Genomic DNA, 15466 nt, shown 5'->3' on the forward strand with positions numbered 1-15466 from the left:
TGGGAAAGAAAAAAGGGGAAATGTAACCTGATTGTTAACATATATATATATATATATATATATATATATATATATATATATATATATATATATATATATATTTAATAGTGAATGAAGCAGTGAAATGTTGTCATAAGGATTTCTTTTTCTTGCCTGTATCACAAACTGTGTTTTTGTATACTTCTCTTTTCATGGTTATTAATAAAAAGAATTAAATTAAGAATAAATGCATATATATAGAGAGACAAAAAAACAAAAAAAAGAGAAAACAAAAACAAATACAAAACTACTGACACCATCTACTGCTCTACTGACACTGTCCACTGGACAGTGAATGAATAGGAATAGGAAGTGCTCTGTGCTGAGCGGCTTGCTGTTCATTCACAAACTGAAGCACAGTTTACTATGCTTCAGTTATGAATGAACACAGTGATTGAGTGTGTTCATTTAGAAAAGGAAGGCACTGGTAAATTACATATTTACTAGCCCCTTCCCCACTCTCCATCGTGAAACTTCCCCCGCAGCAGCTGGTGGGAAAGGAGGAAAGCCAGCAGCAATGGGGGGGGGGGGTTGGAGGTGCCAACACGAGGGGGGGGGCAAGGGGGAGCAAGGGCAGTAGGGGGAATTGGCACCGCATGTAATGATTAGGGTGTGCCCAGTCACCTGGCATACCCCCAGTGCATGCCTATTGTGCCAACTCTGGGGCCAATGGACAACCGCTGTCATTTCTGAGGAAGCCTGGCCACTGTATGTGTAAATAAGCAGTCATGAACCCACAGCCCTTGAGCATCTTTACCTAGGCAGCACTTGCCTAAAGGCAGTTCTAGAGGAGAGGAGTTATTCAGGTGCGAAAATGCGCATATTGCACATTTACAGGCACTGTTATTAAAGTTTATGGGGACTGATTATACTAAAAAAAGAAGCTTGTGTTCTTTTTTTCAGCTCAGGGCGACTGAGAGTACAAGTGCTAACAGGGACCATTAAAAAGAGGGGGATTCTGCATGTTGAGCATTGCCAGGCATAGAGAAACAAGCGAAAAAATGCAATCTGCATTCACTTTGGTCATTTTACAGGTTTCCGTTCAGTCACTAAATACTGTTCTTAACATTGAATAGTAGAGTAAATATTGGACAAAGGTTACACAATATGTTCTGGATGTAATACAGTTGCAGAACAACAGGGGGTGGAAGAGCACTTGTCAACATAGGGCCTAAACTGCTTTAGTAGATGCCGAGTTCATTTGTCATAATTGATATTCATGCAAGTTGATGTCAGTGTCCCCAAATAAGAAGCCTCATCCAGACCAATGATATGTAGAAGTTTTTAGTACATACATGTGATGTCAGTACAAGTAACAAAATTATTAAGGTAACTTCACCAGTGGAAGAAGGCTGCCCTGTTATAATTGTAATTGAAGTTATACGGAGGAGTACAATATCTCACTTCTTGAGTATTTTTATTTATTTATTACAGGTACTTATATAGCGCCGTCAATTTACACATATTTATTATACAGTCGCATCAGTCCCTGCCCTCAAGGAGCTTACAATCTAAGGCCCCTAACTTACATTCATACATACACATACTAGGGCCAATTTAGACAGAAACTAATTAACCTACCAGCATGTCTTTGGAGCAGGGCCGGGGCTACCACTAGGCAAACTAGGCAGCCGCCTAGGGCGCACTGATGCCTAGGGGTGTCCAGGCTGCTGGTTTCCCTCCGGGTTTGCAGGCTGCAGAATGTAACTAACTCAGTCTGACTGGTAGTGTAATTAGAGGTGCAGCACAGCACTGGAGCCAGCGCTAGAGGAAGCAGAGCCCTGCATAGTGTGTAGTGGCACCTTCTGTCACATGGGCAGGGCAAAGGGGGTGGAGTCAGGGGTGGAGCCAATGGGGGAGGCAAAATGAGGTTTCACCTAGGGTGTCAAAAATCCTTGCACCAGCCCTGCTTTGGAGTATCAAATTTGAACTCTTCGGACCCAGGTGTAGAGGGAAATCATTAAGTCACATTTACCAGGGGGAAACATAACCAAGAAGTTTCAGAAAGTAAACCTTTCCTAAGATAAATATGGAAGCTACCAATGCTGACCTCCTTGTGAAATGCTAGTTACCTGGATATAATATGGACTTTCTGGCTTTAGTACATTTTCAGTCACAGATCCAGAATAAGTGTGCATTCCAGAAAGGAAAATCAGAAGTATTTATTTGCAAATTTGTCCTGGGTTAGTGACTCGACCTATTTGCCTAACTTCAGATTTAGTGAACTTTAAAAAGTTTGTTTGGAACAGCTATTTCCTTTATTAGCACATACAGAGACTGTGTGCGCTGTATATACTGCGTGTGGTGTAGGGGTCTTCTGCCCTCTACTGTACGTTGCTTATATTAGAGTTTTGTGTATAATTATGTACATTATTTCCTGCCCTTGCTGGCCTGGCTGTGAGACCCTGAAAGAGGATGTTAAGAGAGACAGAGAAAGTCTCTCACAAATGTCCTGTCTATGCTGCCAAACCCCAAGCCAAAAGGGACTCCAGGTATTCCTATGATCTAATAGTTTAACTGCAGTTGCTGAGTGTATATCTAAATCATTGTGACAGAGTATTTCTGCTCTGTCTTTGTTATTATTTCTTTTTTTTTTTCAAATTTTTTATTTATATAGTCCAGAAGAGACAAGAACCATAGGGCCAACATAAGAAAGAGTAATACAAAAAACGTAGTGTATGGAGACATACGGTACAATCATGTCACAACAGTATACATATCCCCATGGGGGGGTCTGAAGAACTTGAACAGGTATATCTCCGGAGATCCCTGCACATCAATCTGTTCTGGCTTCAACTGTCACCAGACTTAGTACAGCATATGTTCCACTTCCCCATGGGAGCATGACCTTCTACACAATAATAGAGCAAAACTTTTTCCCACAGGTCTTGCCTCTCCCCATGTCTTTATATACATTAGTAGTGAATAGGGGGAAAAAATGAGAATATCTGTAGGTTACAGATTAGAGATGTTAGAGGAGATAAGAGCCAAAGGTGAGAAGAGGAGGTGGTAGAGGGGGGGATGGGGGGACCATGAACATTGGCCCACAGAGTGTCCAGGGTGCAGCATGGTAAAAAAACAGGTTAGTGCATTCATTGAGAGAAGCAAGAGGAGACGTGCCTTAAAATTCAGGCACCTGTGCCTGGCCCTCGTCCGAGATCACAAATAGGTTCCACAAGGTCCAGGTTTTGGAGTATTGGTCTCGCTGGTGTCTGGCTGTGAGTATGAGGTCTTCCATCTTGTTTATGTCTGTGACTTTTCTAAGCCATAGGTGGGTGGGTGTGGGGATTTCCAAAGGAGGGGGATGCACGCTTTGGCAGCGTCAAGCAGGTGGCGGAGCACTAATTTCTTATAAACTTTTGCCGTGGTCTGACGCATGCAGAAGAAAGAAAGCCGGGTCGTCTGGGATGGGGCGTTCCGTAAACTTTTGCGTGGTTTGACGTACTTTCCCCAAAAAGTTTATAAGCAAGACCAGAAGATGTGTAGGATGGTTCCTTGATCTTTCTGGCATCTCCAGCAGAGGTCGAATGTCGATGGAAATGATTTATGTAGTTGTAATGGAGTTCTATACCATCTCGACAGAATTTTAAAATTAGTCTCCTGTGCTTTTGTACAGATGGAGGATTTGTGTGTAAAATGGAGGATATGGAGTCGCTGTCTTGGGGTGAAGCTGCGATTTAAATTTCTTTCCCACCCTGTCAATCCTGGGGGTTGGAAACCTTCTGGGGGCGTATTCAATAGGTTGTATGCGAGTGATAGTGTGTGTGGTAGAGCTCCTGTGTCTGAGCAATATTCCTCAAAGGTCATGAGAGGTTGGCTATGTTCTCTAGGGTGTGGCTGGGATTTTAAAAAGTGACCCAGTTGGAGTGCTCTCAGGAAGTCCAAACAAAAGGGGCCTGCAGGGTCTGGTATGGACACCCATCTTCCCATGGTTCGGAAATGTGAGGCTTGGAAGTGACCTGCTCTGATCATATTTTCAAAGATTACATCGCTCCAGGCAGGAATTGTGGGTTACCTAAGATAGGAGTCAGGGGTGAATTACTAGACAAGATTGCGGTCCGGTTGAGGAGATTGGCGCAGATACATGTCGTGGGACCAATGAGGGGGTGTCGTTTGACACATGTAGGAAGCGATGTGTAGCACCACGGTGCTCTATTAACGGGTACCAGACTTTGTGCCTGTTCCAATCGAGGCCACAGCTTGGCGTTGTGATGTTGGCACCAGTCTATGAGTCTACTGAGATGTGATGCATATTAGTAGGTGCGTATGTCCGGCATAGCCAACCCTTAATGGTGTTTGGGTAGTGAAAGTAACACCCTGCTTAGCTGTGGTCATTTGCGTGCCCAGATGAACTCTATAAAAAGTGAGTGCGTCAGTTTAAAATAACTTGTTGGGATATGGATAGATAAGGCCTGGAGGAGATATAAAAACTTAGGGAGGATGCTCATTTTCAGTATGTTACAGCAGCCAAACCACGAGTGGAGGCCCGTGTGCCAATCGTTTAGAAGGGTCTGAACCGCCTTTAAGAGAGGGGGGAAGTTTAGGTTGAAAATTTTGGAGAATTTTGGAGGATTGAAAGTGCCCAAATATTTCAATGCAGTGTCTGTCCATTTCAATTTAAAGTTCGCTTGGAGTTTTAGGAGTTGTGTCTGAGGTCTACTGACCTCCATTGCTTCTGATTTAGTAAAATTTATTTTTAAATTGGACAGCGTGGAGTTTTAGTGGTGTTGGCTATATGGAGTAGGTTAAGGACCTTGGTTGTATTGTCCCTGGCTTCTCTGAGTGGGACAAAGCCAACCTGGTCTAAATGAATTAGGTCAGGGAGGTGTTGCTGAATTTTAGTTGCAATGATTTTAGTGAACCATTTAAGGTCGGTATTCAGTAGGGATATGGGCCTCTAACTCCCGCATAGGGAAGGGTCTTTACCGTTTTTTGGGATTACCAATATGTGTGCATGGAGGGTAGTCTCATGGAGTGGTTTCCCCGTGCCCAGGGCGTTAAAGAGTTTAACCATATGGTTTCCCAGGGCGGGGAGTAGGATTTTGTTGTATTGGAGCGTGAGGCCATCAGGTCCCGGTGCTTTCCTTGGTTTAGTGTTTCCTATGGCCAGTTGAAGCTCTGATAGTGTGATGGGCTCTTCCAGGAGATCACCTGCATCTTTCGTCAGAGAAGGCATGTGGGAGGAGGATAGTTGTATTTAAATTATAGAGTGACTCATAGGAAATATGGAATTCCCTAGTGATATGTTGGGGCATGGTGGTTTTACGGCCAGAAGGGGATGTAATGTGGGGTATGTAAGATGCTAATTTCTGTGTGTGCGAAGGGACTGGGCCAGCAGTCTACCACATTTTTTGCCCGACTCGTATGTTCTTTTGCGCCAGGTCTGGATCGCCGCCTTGGCTCTGAAGTGTAGGAGGTCTTTGTTATTATTTCATATGCACAGTGCCAGCTAGCTAGGTCTGTGCTACTATATGTGCAGTAGTCACTTTCATGTACAGTGGGGACGGAAAGTATTCAGACCCCCTTAAATTTTTAACTCTGTTATATTGCAGCCATTTGCTAAAATCATTTAAGTTCATTTTTTTCCTCATTAATGTACACACAGCACCCCATATTGACAGAAAAACACAGAATTGTTGACGTTTTTGCAGATTTATTAAAAAAGAAAAACTGAAATATCACATGGTCCTAAGTATTCAGACCCTTTGCTCGGTATATAGTAGAAGCACCCTTCTGATCTAATACAGCCATGAGTCTTTTTGGGAAAGATGCAACAAGTTTTTCACACCTGGATTTGGGGATCCTCTGCCATTCCTCCTTGCAGATCCTCTCCAGTTATGTCAGGTTGCATGGTAAACGTTGGTGGACAGCCATTTTTAGGTCTCTCCAGAGATGCTCAATTGGGTTTAAGTCAGGGCTCTGGCTGGGCCATTCAAGAACAGTCACGGAGTTGTTGTGAAGCCACTCCTTCGTTATTTTAGCTGTGTGCTTAGGGTCATTGTCTTGTTGGAAGGTAAACCTTCGGCCCAGTCTGAGGTCCTGAGCACTCTGGAGAAGGTTTTTGTCCAGGATATCCCTTTACTTGGCCACATTAATCTTTCCCTCGATTGCAACCAGTCGTCCTGTCCCTGCAGCTGAAAAACACCCCCACAGCATGATGCTGCCACCACCATGATTCACTGTTGGGACTGTATTGGACAGGTGATGAGCAGTGCCTGGTTTTCTCCACAGATACCGCTTAGAATTAAGGCCAAAAAGTTCTATTTTGGTCTCATCAGACCAAAGAATCTTATTTCTCACCATCTTGGAGTCCGTCAGGTGTTTTTTTAGCAAACTCCATGCGGGCTTTCATGTGTCTTGCACTGAGGAGAGGCTTCCGTCTGGCCACTCTGCCATAAAGCCCCGGCTGGTGGAGGGCTGCAGTGATGATTGACTTTCTACAACTTTCTCCCATCTCCTGACTGCACCTCTGGAGCTCAGCCACAGTGATCTTTGGGTTCTTCTTTACCTCTCTCACCAAGGCTCTTCTCCCCCGATAGCTCAGTTTTGCCGGACGGCCAGCTCTAGGAAGGGTTCTGGTCATCCTAAACCTCTTCCATTTAAGGATTATGGAGGCCACTGTGCTCTTAGGAACCTTAAGTGCAGCAGAATGTTTTTGTAACCTTGGCCAGATCTGTGCCTTGCCACAATTCTGTCTCTGAGCTCCTCAGGCAGTTCCTTTGACCTCATGATTCTCATTTGCTCTGACATGCACTGTGAGCTGTAAGGTCTTATATAGACAGGTGTGTGGCTTTCCTAATCAAGTTCAATCAGTATAATCAAACACAGCTGGACTCAAATGAAGGTGTAGAACCATCTCAAGGATGATCAGAAAAAATGGACAGCACCTGAGTTAAATATATGAATGTCACAGCAAAGGGTCTGAATACTTAGGACCATGTGATATTTCAGTTTTTCTTTTTTAATAAATCTGCAAAAATGTAAACAATTCTGTGTTTTTCTGTCAATATGGGGTGCTGTGTGTACATTAATGAGGAAAAAAAATGAACTTAAATGATTTTAGCAAATGGCTGCAATATAACAAAGAGTGAAAAATGTATGGGGGTCTGAATACTTTCCGTCCCCACTGTATATTAGTAGGTGAACCCAGAGGCGTACCTAGAGCATTTGGCACCTAGGGTAGATCCTATATCTGGCACCCCCAACTTTAAAATGTAAAAACACTAGGGGTGCAACGGATCAAAAAATTCACGGTTCGGATTGTTCCTCGGATCAGGAGTCACGGTTCGGATCATTTTCGGATCAACAAAAAAAAAATCTCCCCCACTGTAATAATATATTAGCAGGGTATTGCAGGGTATTGGCAGAGTATTGCAGAGTATTGGCAGGGTATTGGCAGAGTATTGGCAGGGTATTGGCAGAGTATTGGTGGGTATTGGTGAGTATTGGCAGAGTATTGCAGGGTATTGCTAGAATATTGGCAGAGTATTGGCAGGGTATTGGCAGGTATTGGCGGAGTATTGGCAGAGTATTGCAGAGTATTAGCAAGGTATTGCAGAGCACTGGCAGGATATTGCAGAGTATTGGCAGGGTATTGCAGAGTATTGGCAGGGCATTGCAGAGTATTGGCAGGGCATTGCAGAGTATTGGCAGGGTATTGCAGAGTATTGGCAGGGTATTGCAGAGTATTGGCAGGGCATTGCAGAGTATTAGCAGGGTATGGCAGAGTATTGGCACTGCTGCCATCTGATCTCTCCCCTCCACTGTACAGATCAGTACACAGAGGGGAGAGAGGAACGTGGTGTCGCCGGTTTGTTTACAAGTGATCACTCCGTCATTTGACAGAGCGATTACGTGGTAAACGGCCGCCGGGTGTACCAAGATGTCCGCCGCTCCGGAGCTAGGCTGAAGCCGCGGCCTTTCCTAAGGCTGAGGTGGCGGCGCACTCCGCGGAGCGCATGTGTGCCGATCCGAACAGGCTGAACCGTTCGGATCATGGATCGGTGACGATACGTTGCACCCCTAAAAAACACCCACAAAGATTTGTAATGTTTTCAAGAATATTTATTGCACACATTCATCAGTTCAAAATCAGTGCAGGCTCACCAGTGCCTATCAGTGCTCACCAGTGCAGGCTCACCAGTGCCAATTAGTGCAGGCTCACCAGTGCCAATCAGTGCAGGCTCACCTGTGCCAATCAGTGCTCACCAGTGCAGGCTCACTAGTGCTCACCAGTGCCAATCAGTGCAGCCTCACCAGTGCCCATTAGTGCAAGCTCACCAGTGCCGACTCACCAGTGCTAATCAGTGAGGTTCACCAGTGCCAATCAGTGAAGCCTCACCAGTGCCCATCAGTGCCCATCAGTGCAGGCTCACCCGTGCCAGCACATCAGTGCCAATCAGTGCCCATCAGTGCAGGCTCACCAGTGCCTGCTCCCAATTACTTTGTTTAGATTACTGATTAATTTCCCAGCAAGGGATTACCCTCTATTCACAGAGACCCTGGGTGGAGGCACTGCCATCTTTATGATCAAACCCACTCTTCCACTTAGCAAAGGTTTGGGTTCTCCTGTTTGGGGAGGGTCATTTCATATAAACCCCCCCAAAAGAGGGCTACATTTGGAGGCACTGCCGAGATCAAAGTGGGATTAATAATGTTATTGAGGAGCAATATAATTCGAAGCAGTGTCCTCAACCTGCTCCCAAAGGGGGTAACCTGCTCCTAAATGAAAAGATAGACTTACTCTGTACTTTCCTACTGGTTAATGTAAAAAATACACCGTATCAGGTGGCTTTTCTCACAGGATGAACAGTGAACACCCTAGTGACAGGACAAGTAATATTTTAGCCAAACTGACTAAAACATTAGCACAGGGTTTACAGACAGCACATTACAAGAAGATAAAGTATTTTCGGGTGTAAGCAAGTAAAGGCGCAAAAAGGCTGGGCATTCCTATGTTCCCATTATGTAGATGGCAAGAGGTAATTATGACTAATAAAGTCCATAAGAAGTCTATGTGGGCAAACAGACTCAATAAAAAATTCAAAGTCCACACAGATGGCTGCCTTCCTGGAAGAGCTGAACCTAAGCCCCAAAAATCTGCAGAAAAAACACAAGGAGAGGAGGCGCCTCTAAGTGCAGTATTTAAAACCAGATTTAATAAAAAACTCTGTGCAGAACACTCACATTTAGTAGAATAACATAAAGCATGTAATGTAGTTAAAATCCAGGGAGAGGGGGGTCCGTCAGATCCATCACAACAACGCTGGGTCCTGCTATGCGTACGGCTGTGCTTGAACACCGCTGAAGCCGGCCGCGGTGACGAAATTCCAAAGCGAGGCCTGGGACGCTGATGGAAGGCAGGCGCGGAGCTTTGATGAAGGAGCGCGGCTACCGTGACATCGTAGCCCGTACGCTCATGAAATGCGTCGCATTCCAGTGACGTCACAGCTCCGCGCCTGCCTTCCATCAGCGTCCCAGGCCTCGCTTTGGAATTTCGTCACCGCGGCCGGCTTCAGCGGTGTTCAAGCACAGCCGTACACATAGCAGGACCCAGCGTTGTTGTGATGGATCTGACGGACCCCCCTCTCCCTGGATTTTAACTACATTACATGCTTTATGTTATTCTACTAAATGTGAGTGTTCTGCACAGAGTTTTTTATTAAATCTGGTTTTAAATACTGCACTTAGAGGCGCCTCCTCTCCTTGTGTTTTTTCTGCAAAGTATTTTCGGGTAATGTCCCTGTGCCACAAAGAGTAGAAGGTTTTGAAGTCTGGAAAGAGCACACTCTACAATGTTTAAGGGAGTGGTTCTGTTCAGAAGAAGGCAAGCCACAGCATGTCACTGAAAGTCTACAGTCCCCAGCTGTGGGATTAATCCACCTCCATCGAGGCACTCATGAGGGAGTAAGTGCAATGGACTATATACAGGTTTTCTTTCTGACCTCTTTGAGCCATACTATGATCACAAACCAATGGTTGCTGACTGCCATATATCTCGTCAGAAAGAAGGGAAAGAGGTTACCATTTTTATGAATCGATTACAGTTACTCTTGCCATGTTTGCTGTATCACACTACTATACTTCCTTCTGCAGTGGACGCTATGAGGACCAGTCAGTTAGGCAGCCCATTGATCATTCGATTGTCTTTCCTTCCACCACAGGTTGCAGGAAAGAAAATCCCTTGAATGCCTCTCGCAGTGCTATTGTGTTCTGCTGGTGGGGGGGTGGGCACGGAGATCCTTGCCGGCCAGGAGAACACAATGATTACTGCTAGCAGTTATAGAATTCAGTATGAAATAATATAGAACTAGGATAGAGCAGCCCCAGTCACTTCCTGGTTTTACAGAGCAGCTGTATGGTGACACCATTTGCTTCTGTGTGCAGGCAAAAGCATCAACCCGACCGCAATACTGACATTGCGCATTATTGCCAGGGGGTAGTATTTTGTTTCAGCAAAGCTAAGCTGGATCAAGCCAAATGTCAAAGAGATCAAAGTATACAAATCCATCTTGCAGACAAATAACAAAAATGTCTGCTATTACACCATAACCTAACCACACCTCAAGTAGACCAACATCACTTCCCCTTTACGCATTTCCAACAAAAATACATCATAAACACACCATAAACGCTATAAGCGTGTTATATAAACATTGCTTCGTTCTTTATAATCAACACATTATATGTGTAATCAGTAATCAGCATGGATTCATGAAGAATCGTTCTTGCCAAACCAATCTATTAACCTTCTATGAGGAGGTGAGCTGCCATCTAGATAAAGGAAGACCCGTAGACGTGGTGTATCTGGATTTTGCAAAAGCATTTGACACAGTTCCCCATAAACGTCTACTGTACAAAATAAGGTGCGTTGGCATGGACCATAGGGTGAATACATGGATTGAAAACTGGCTACAAGGGCGTGTTCAGAGGGTGGTGATAAATGGGGAGTACTCAGAATGGTCAGGGGTGGGTAGTGGGGTTCCCCAGGGTTCTGTGCTGGGACCAATCCTATTTAATTTGTTCATAAATGATCTAGAGGATGGGATAAACAGTTCAATCTCTGTATTTGCAGATGATACTAAGCTAAGCAAGGCAATAACTTCTCCGCAGGATGTGGAAATCTTGCAAAAAGACCTGAACAAATTAATGGGGTGGGCGACTACATGGCAAATGAGGTTCAATGTAGAAAAATGTAAAATAATGCATTTGGGTTGCAAAAATATGAATGCAATCTATACACTGGGGGAGAACCTCTGGGGGAATCTAGGATGGAAAAGGACCTGGGGGTCCTAGTAGATGATAGGCTCAGCAATGGCATGCAATGCCAAGCTGCTGCTAATAAAGCAAACAGAATATTGGCATGCATTAAAAGGGGGATCAACTCCAGAGATAAAACGATAATTCTCCCGCTCTACAAGACTCTGGTCCGGCCGCACCTGGAGTATGCTGTCCAGTTCTGGGCACCAGTCCTCAGGAGGGATGTACTGGAAATGGAGCGAGTACAAAGAAGGGCAACAAAGCTAATAAAGGGTCTGGAGGATCTTAGTTATGAGGAAAGGTTGCGAGCACTGAACTTATTCTCTCTGGAGAAGAGACGCTTGAGAGGGGATATGATTTCAATTTACAAATACTGTACTGGTGACCCCACAATAGGGATAAAACTTTTTCGCAGAAGAGAGTTTAATAAGACTCGTGGCCACTCATTACAATTAGAAGAAAAGAGGTTTAACCTTAAACTACGTAGAGGGTTCTTTACTGTTCACAGGCGGTGGTCTCAGCGGGGAGCATTGATAGCTTCAAGAAACTATTAGATAATCACCTGAATGACCGCAACATACAGGGATATGTAATGTAATACTGACACATAATCACACACATAGGTTGGACTTGATGGACTTGTGTCTTTTTTCAACCTCACCTACTATGTAACTATGTAACTATGTAACACATGTCTAATTGCCTTGTCTAGTTATCAATTCACTCTGAAGTACAAACCTGGCCCAAAGAACATTGGAGCTGATGCTCCATCTAGACGTCCAGGATTGGCTTCTGTTACAAAAGACAGTAAATGGGAAGATCTCCCTGGTCCCAGAGTTGAGGCTCTGATATGGCTGCAGTAGTTGAAGATCAAGTGGCCTTTTCTGAAATGTGAAAACTAGACCAAAATAATTCTCCTTGCTGCCAGTATCTAAAATATGAGTGAAAGGCTGCGTACACACGGTCGGACTTTTCGACCGGACTGGTCCGACAGACTTTCCAGCGGACTTTCGACTGACTTTTGCCTGACTTCCGACTGACTTTTTAACGAATGGACTTGCCTACACACGATCACACCAAAGTCCGACGGATTCGTACGTGATGACATACACTAAAATAAGGAAGTTGATAGCCAGTAGCCAATAGCTGCCCTAGCGTCGTTTTTTGTCCGTCAGACTAGCATACAGACGAGTGGATTTCTGGGTTCGGCGGAGTTACGACGTAAAGATTTGAAGCATGTTCCAAATCTAAAGTCTGTCAGATTTGCGACTGGAAAAGTCCGCTGAAGGTCCGGTTAAGCCCACACACGATCGGATTGTTCGCCGGATTTGGTGTGTCGGCGTCCGTCGGACAAGTCTGGTCGAAAAGTCCGACCTTGTGTACGCTGCAAAAGAGTAACCAAAATGTTTTTCTTACAACGTGTTCCGCTTCTGGAAGTGGGTGTGTTTTCTCTATGGATGTGATGCAGAGGTTTACCCTTAAGGGGGCAATGTACCGATTTTAAAGCTAATTTAAAGCTGTTTGTTCCAAGTGCACTGGATGGATGTGCACAATTTTTCTGAGTGATTTTCAATTTTGTAATTTAAAAATAAAGTTTTTAAAATATAGTATGCGATGATGGCTTCTGTTTTTGGGCAAAACCAGGATAACGAAGAGGTTTCTTCTTGGGACCTAAGGCTGGTGTAGAGAGGAAGTGTGTGGCTGATACAGCTGGTGAAATCTATAAATGGTAAAAGCCCTAATTAAAGGGCAAGAAACACAGTAACCTATTTACTTATAGGATAGTTTATACAGATGAGCAGATGGGGTGGCTGGTGATGAAGCACTGGTGATGAATTTCAAATACAAGTTCACAGACAAAAAGCAGATGGTTTGGGCACTTTTGTTATGTACTTTATGTACATGACACTTTTATTATGAGCTTTATATACACAGACTAAATATATTAATGTGTTTAAACACGTCTATAGTTGATTTGGATCGAGTATAAATATATTTTGGTTGAGCTGTATTTGTGTTGATTGCTGGACACATCAGAGGGTGTTCATATTAATAACAGTTGCTCTGCACGTTAATATATACATGTGTTCTGAAATGCAACTGATAGAAGGAAGTGGACTAGAAGCTATACCAGACATGTTTGCTTACCCTGTGGCATTGGGGTAATTTGGGAAATGCTCTATATCTCTGTAGCGGATGATCAGGAGTCAAAAAATTGACCCCTTAATTGGTTCTCTGTATAGGACTGGGTACCAAAGGCCAAGAGATGTTCTGGAAAGCCTTACCTACTAAGTGTGGTCAATTCCTAAAAGATTGGGGGAAGTTTAAGATAGACAAAGGACTGCTTTATCATGTGGTCTTGTATCATGACCATCCTGGTAGACAACAATTGGTTCTCTCATATTGCTTATGAAAGATGGTCTGGTTTTCAGAAGTCTGGAAGATCACCATGGCCACCTGGGACCTGAGAAAAATCATGGCCTAGTTCAAGACCATTTTATTGGCCTAAGATGAGAGATACTGTGGCTAGCCTATGTAGCCATTGCCTCAGATATTTACCAAGGAATGCCCTACCATTTCAAGCTGCTCCAATAGGACACTTACAGAGTTTGGGCCCTATGGACTTAGTCTGTATAGATTGTCTCTGCATTGACTATGAAGAGAAATTGGAAATATACTACCAGATACGCCCAAGCTTTTCCTACCAAAGATCAAAGAGCAGTTACAGTCACGAGGGTGCTTTAGGAGAAGTATTTCATTCATTACAGCTTTCCCCATAGGTTACACTTAGATCGGGGCAAAGATTTTGACAGCAAGCTAATGAAAAGGTTATTTCAGCTGATGATGTTCTCCCTGAGAGATTTAACTGGACCCTGCTTGATATGCTAGGTACCATACCTACTAACAACAAGCATACCTGGAGTCATAGGGTTGAAGCCATGGTCTGTGCATATAACAGCACCAAGCAGGAGAGTACAGGATTCTGCTCATATTTTCCGATGTTTGGGAGGGAGGGAACATCTATTGCCATTGACCTTCTACTAGGAATCTCCACTGATGGTATTAGTCATAAAATCCATTATTAATATGTGACAGTAAAATGAAAATAAAAGGGAACCACAGAAGGTTTAAACCCCATGTAAGGTACAGAGAATTGAAACCAGGTGACGAGTCTTGCTAAGGAACTTGGCAACATCTGGAAAGCACAAGGTCGCTAACAGATGGCAGAAAGAGACTTTTACAGTGGTGATCAAATTGCCTGGTATCCCAATATACAAGATAAAGGGACCCGAAGGTATGATCAAGGCCTGGCATAGAAATCATTTGCTGACTATTCCTCAAGGCAGTGATGAAGATGGCTCAAATAAAACTTCAGAGTGTGACTCACCCCAGCTTCAGGGAGACCTATCATCTGATCTTCCTGATGGGAGTGATTGGACTGTAGATCCTAGCTGAGGCCTCTAGCTCAACCCCCTCTCCTCCTAGATAGCCACTAGACCCTAAATCTCCAGAGATTGTGCCTCAGTTAGTGAGCACACCTAGTCAGGGAGCCAGTTCTACACAGCCAGTGCCATCTTTTTCCATAACTCACAGTCCTAGTTCTGTGCCTGAAAACACAGGATTACCTCACAGGGAAGTGTGGAGAGGGCAGAGTCAGGCATCCTCCACCTGTTTTGGCCTATGATAATTTGGGGGACCCCAGGTTTATCACTCCACATTTGTATAGTGCATGGGTAGGAGCAGTCTCCAACAGCATGTTGCCAGTTTTTGCTTCACCTAGCAACTTGTTGTTTTTCCTCAGCAAGCCAATGTAATGGGGTGAGAACAGTGCTGTTTCTTAAATTGATGTTTATTATGCATGTTGTGTTGCCTTTGACTGGACGCAAAGATTTCACCAGGGGGAGTGTGTAGGGGTCTACTGCCCTCTACTGTTAGCTGCTAATATCACAGTTTTAAATATAATTATGTACATCATTTTTTGCCCTGCCTTTAAAACAAGTAAATAAAATATACCCTACTAAATATTTAGAAATGCTGGCAGCATTAGGATTAAAAGTAGTTAAAGTGATTGTAAAGTCATTTTTTTTCCTAAAACAAAAAAAAAGAGATTTAAATTTACCTACTCTGTGCAGCAATCTCTTACCTCCTCTTCTGGAGTCCAGTGCTG

This window comes from Aquarana catesbeiana, linkage group LG03 (assembly GCF_042186555.1).
Source record: "Aquarana catesbeiana isolate 2022-GZ linkage group LG03, ASM4218655v1, whole genome shotgun sequence".
Classification (NCBI taxonomy): Eukaryota; Metazoa; Chordata; class Amphibia; order Anura; family Ranidae; genus Aquarana; species Aquarana catesbeiana.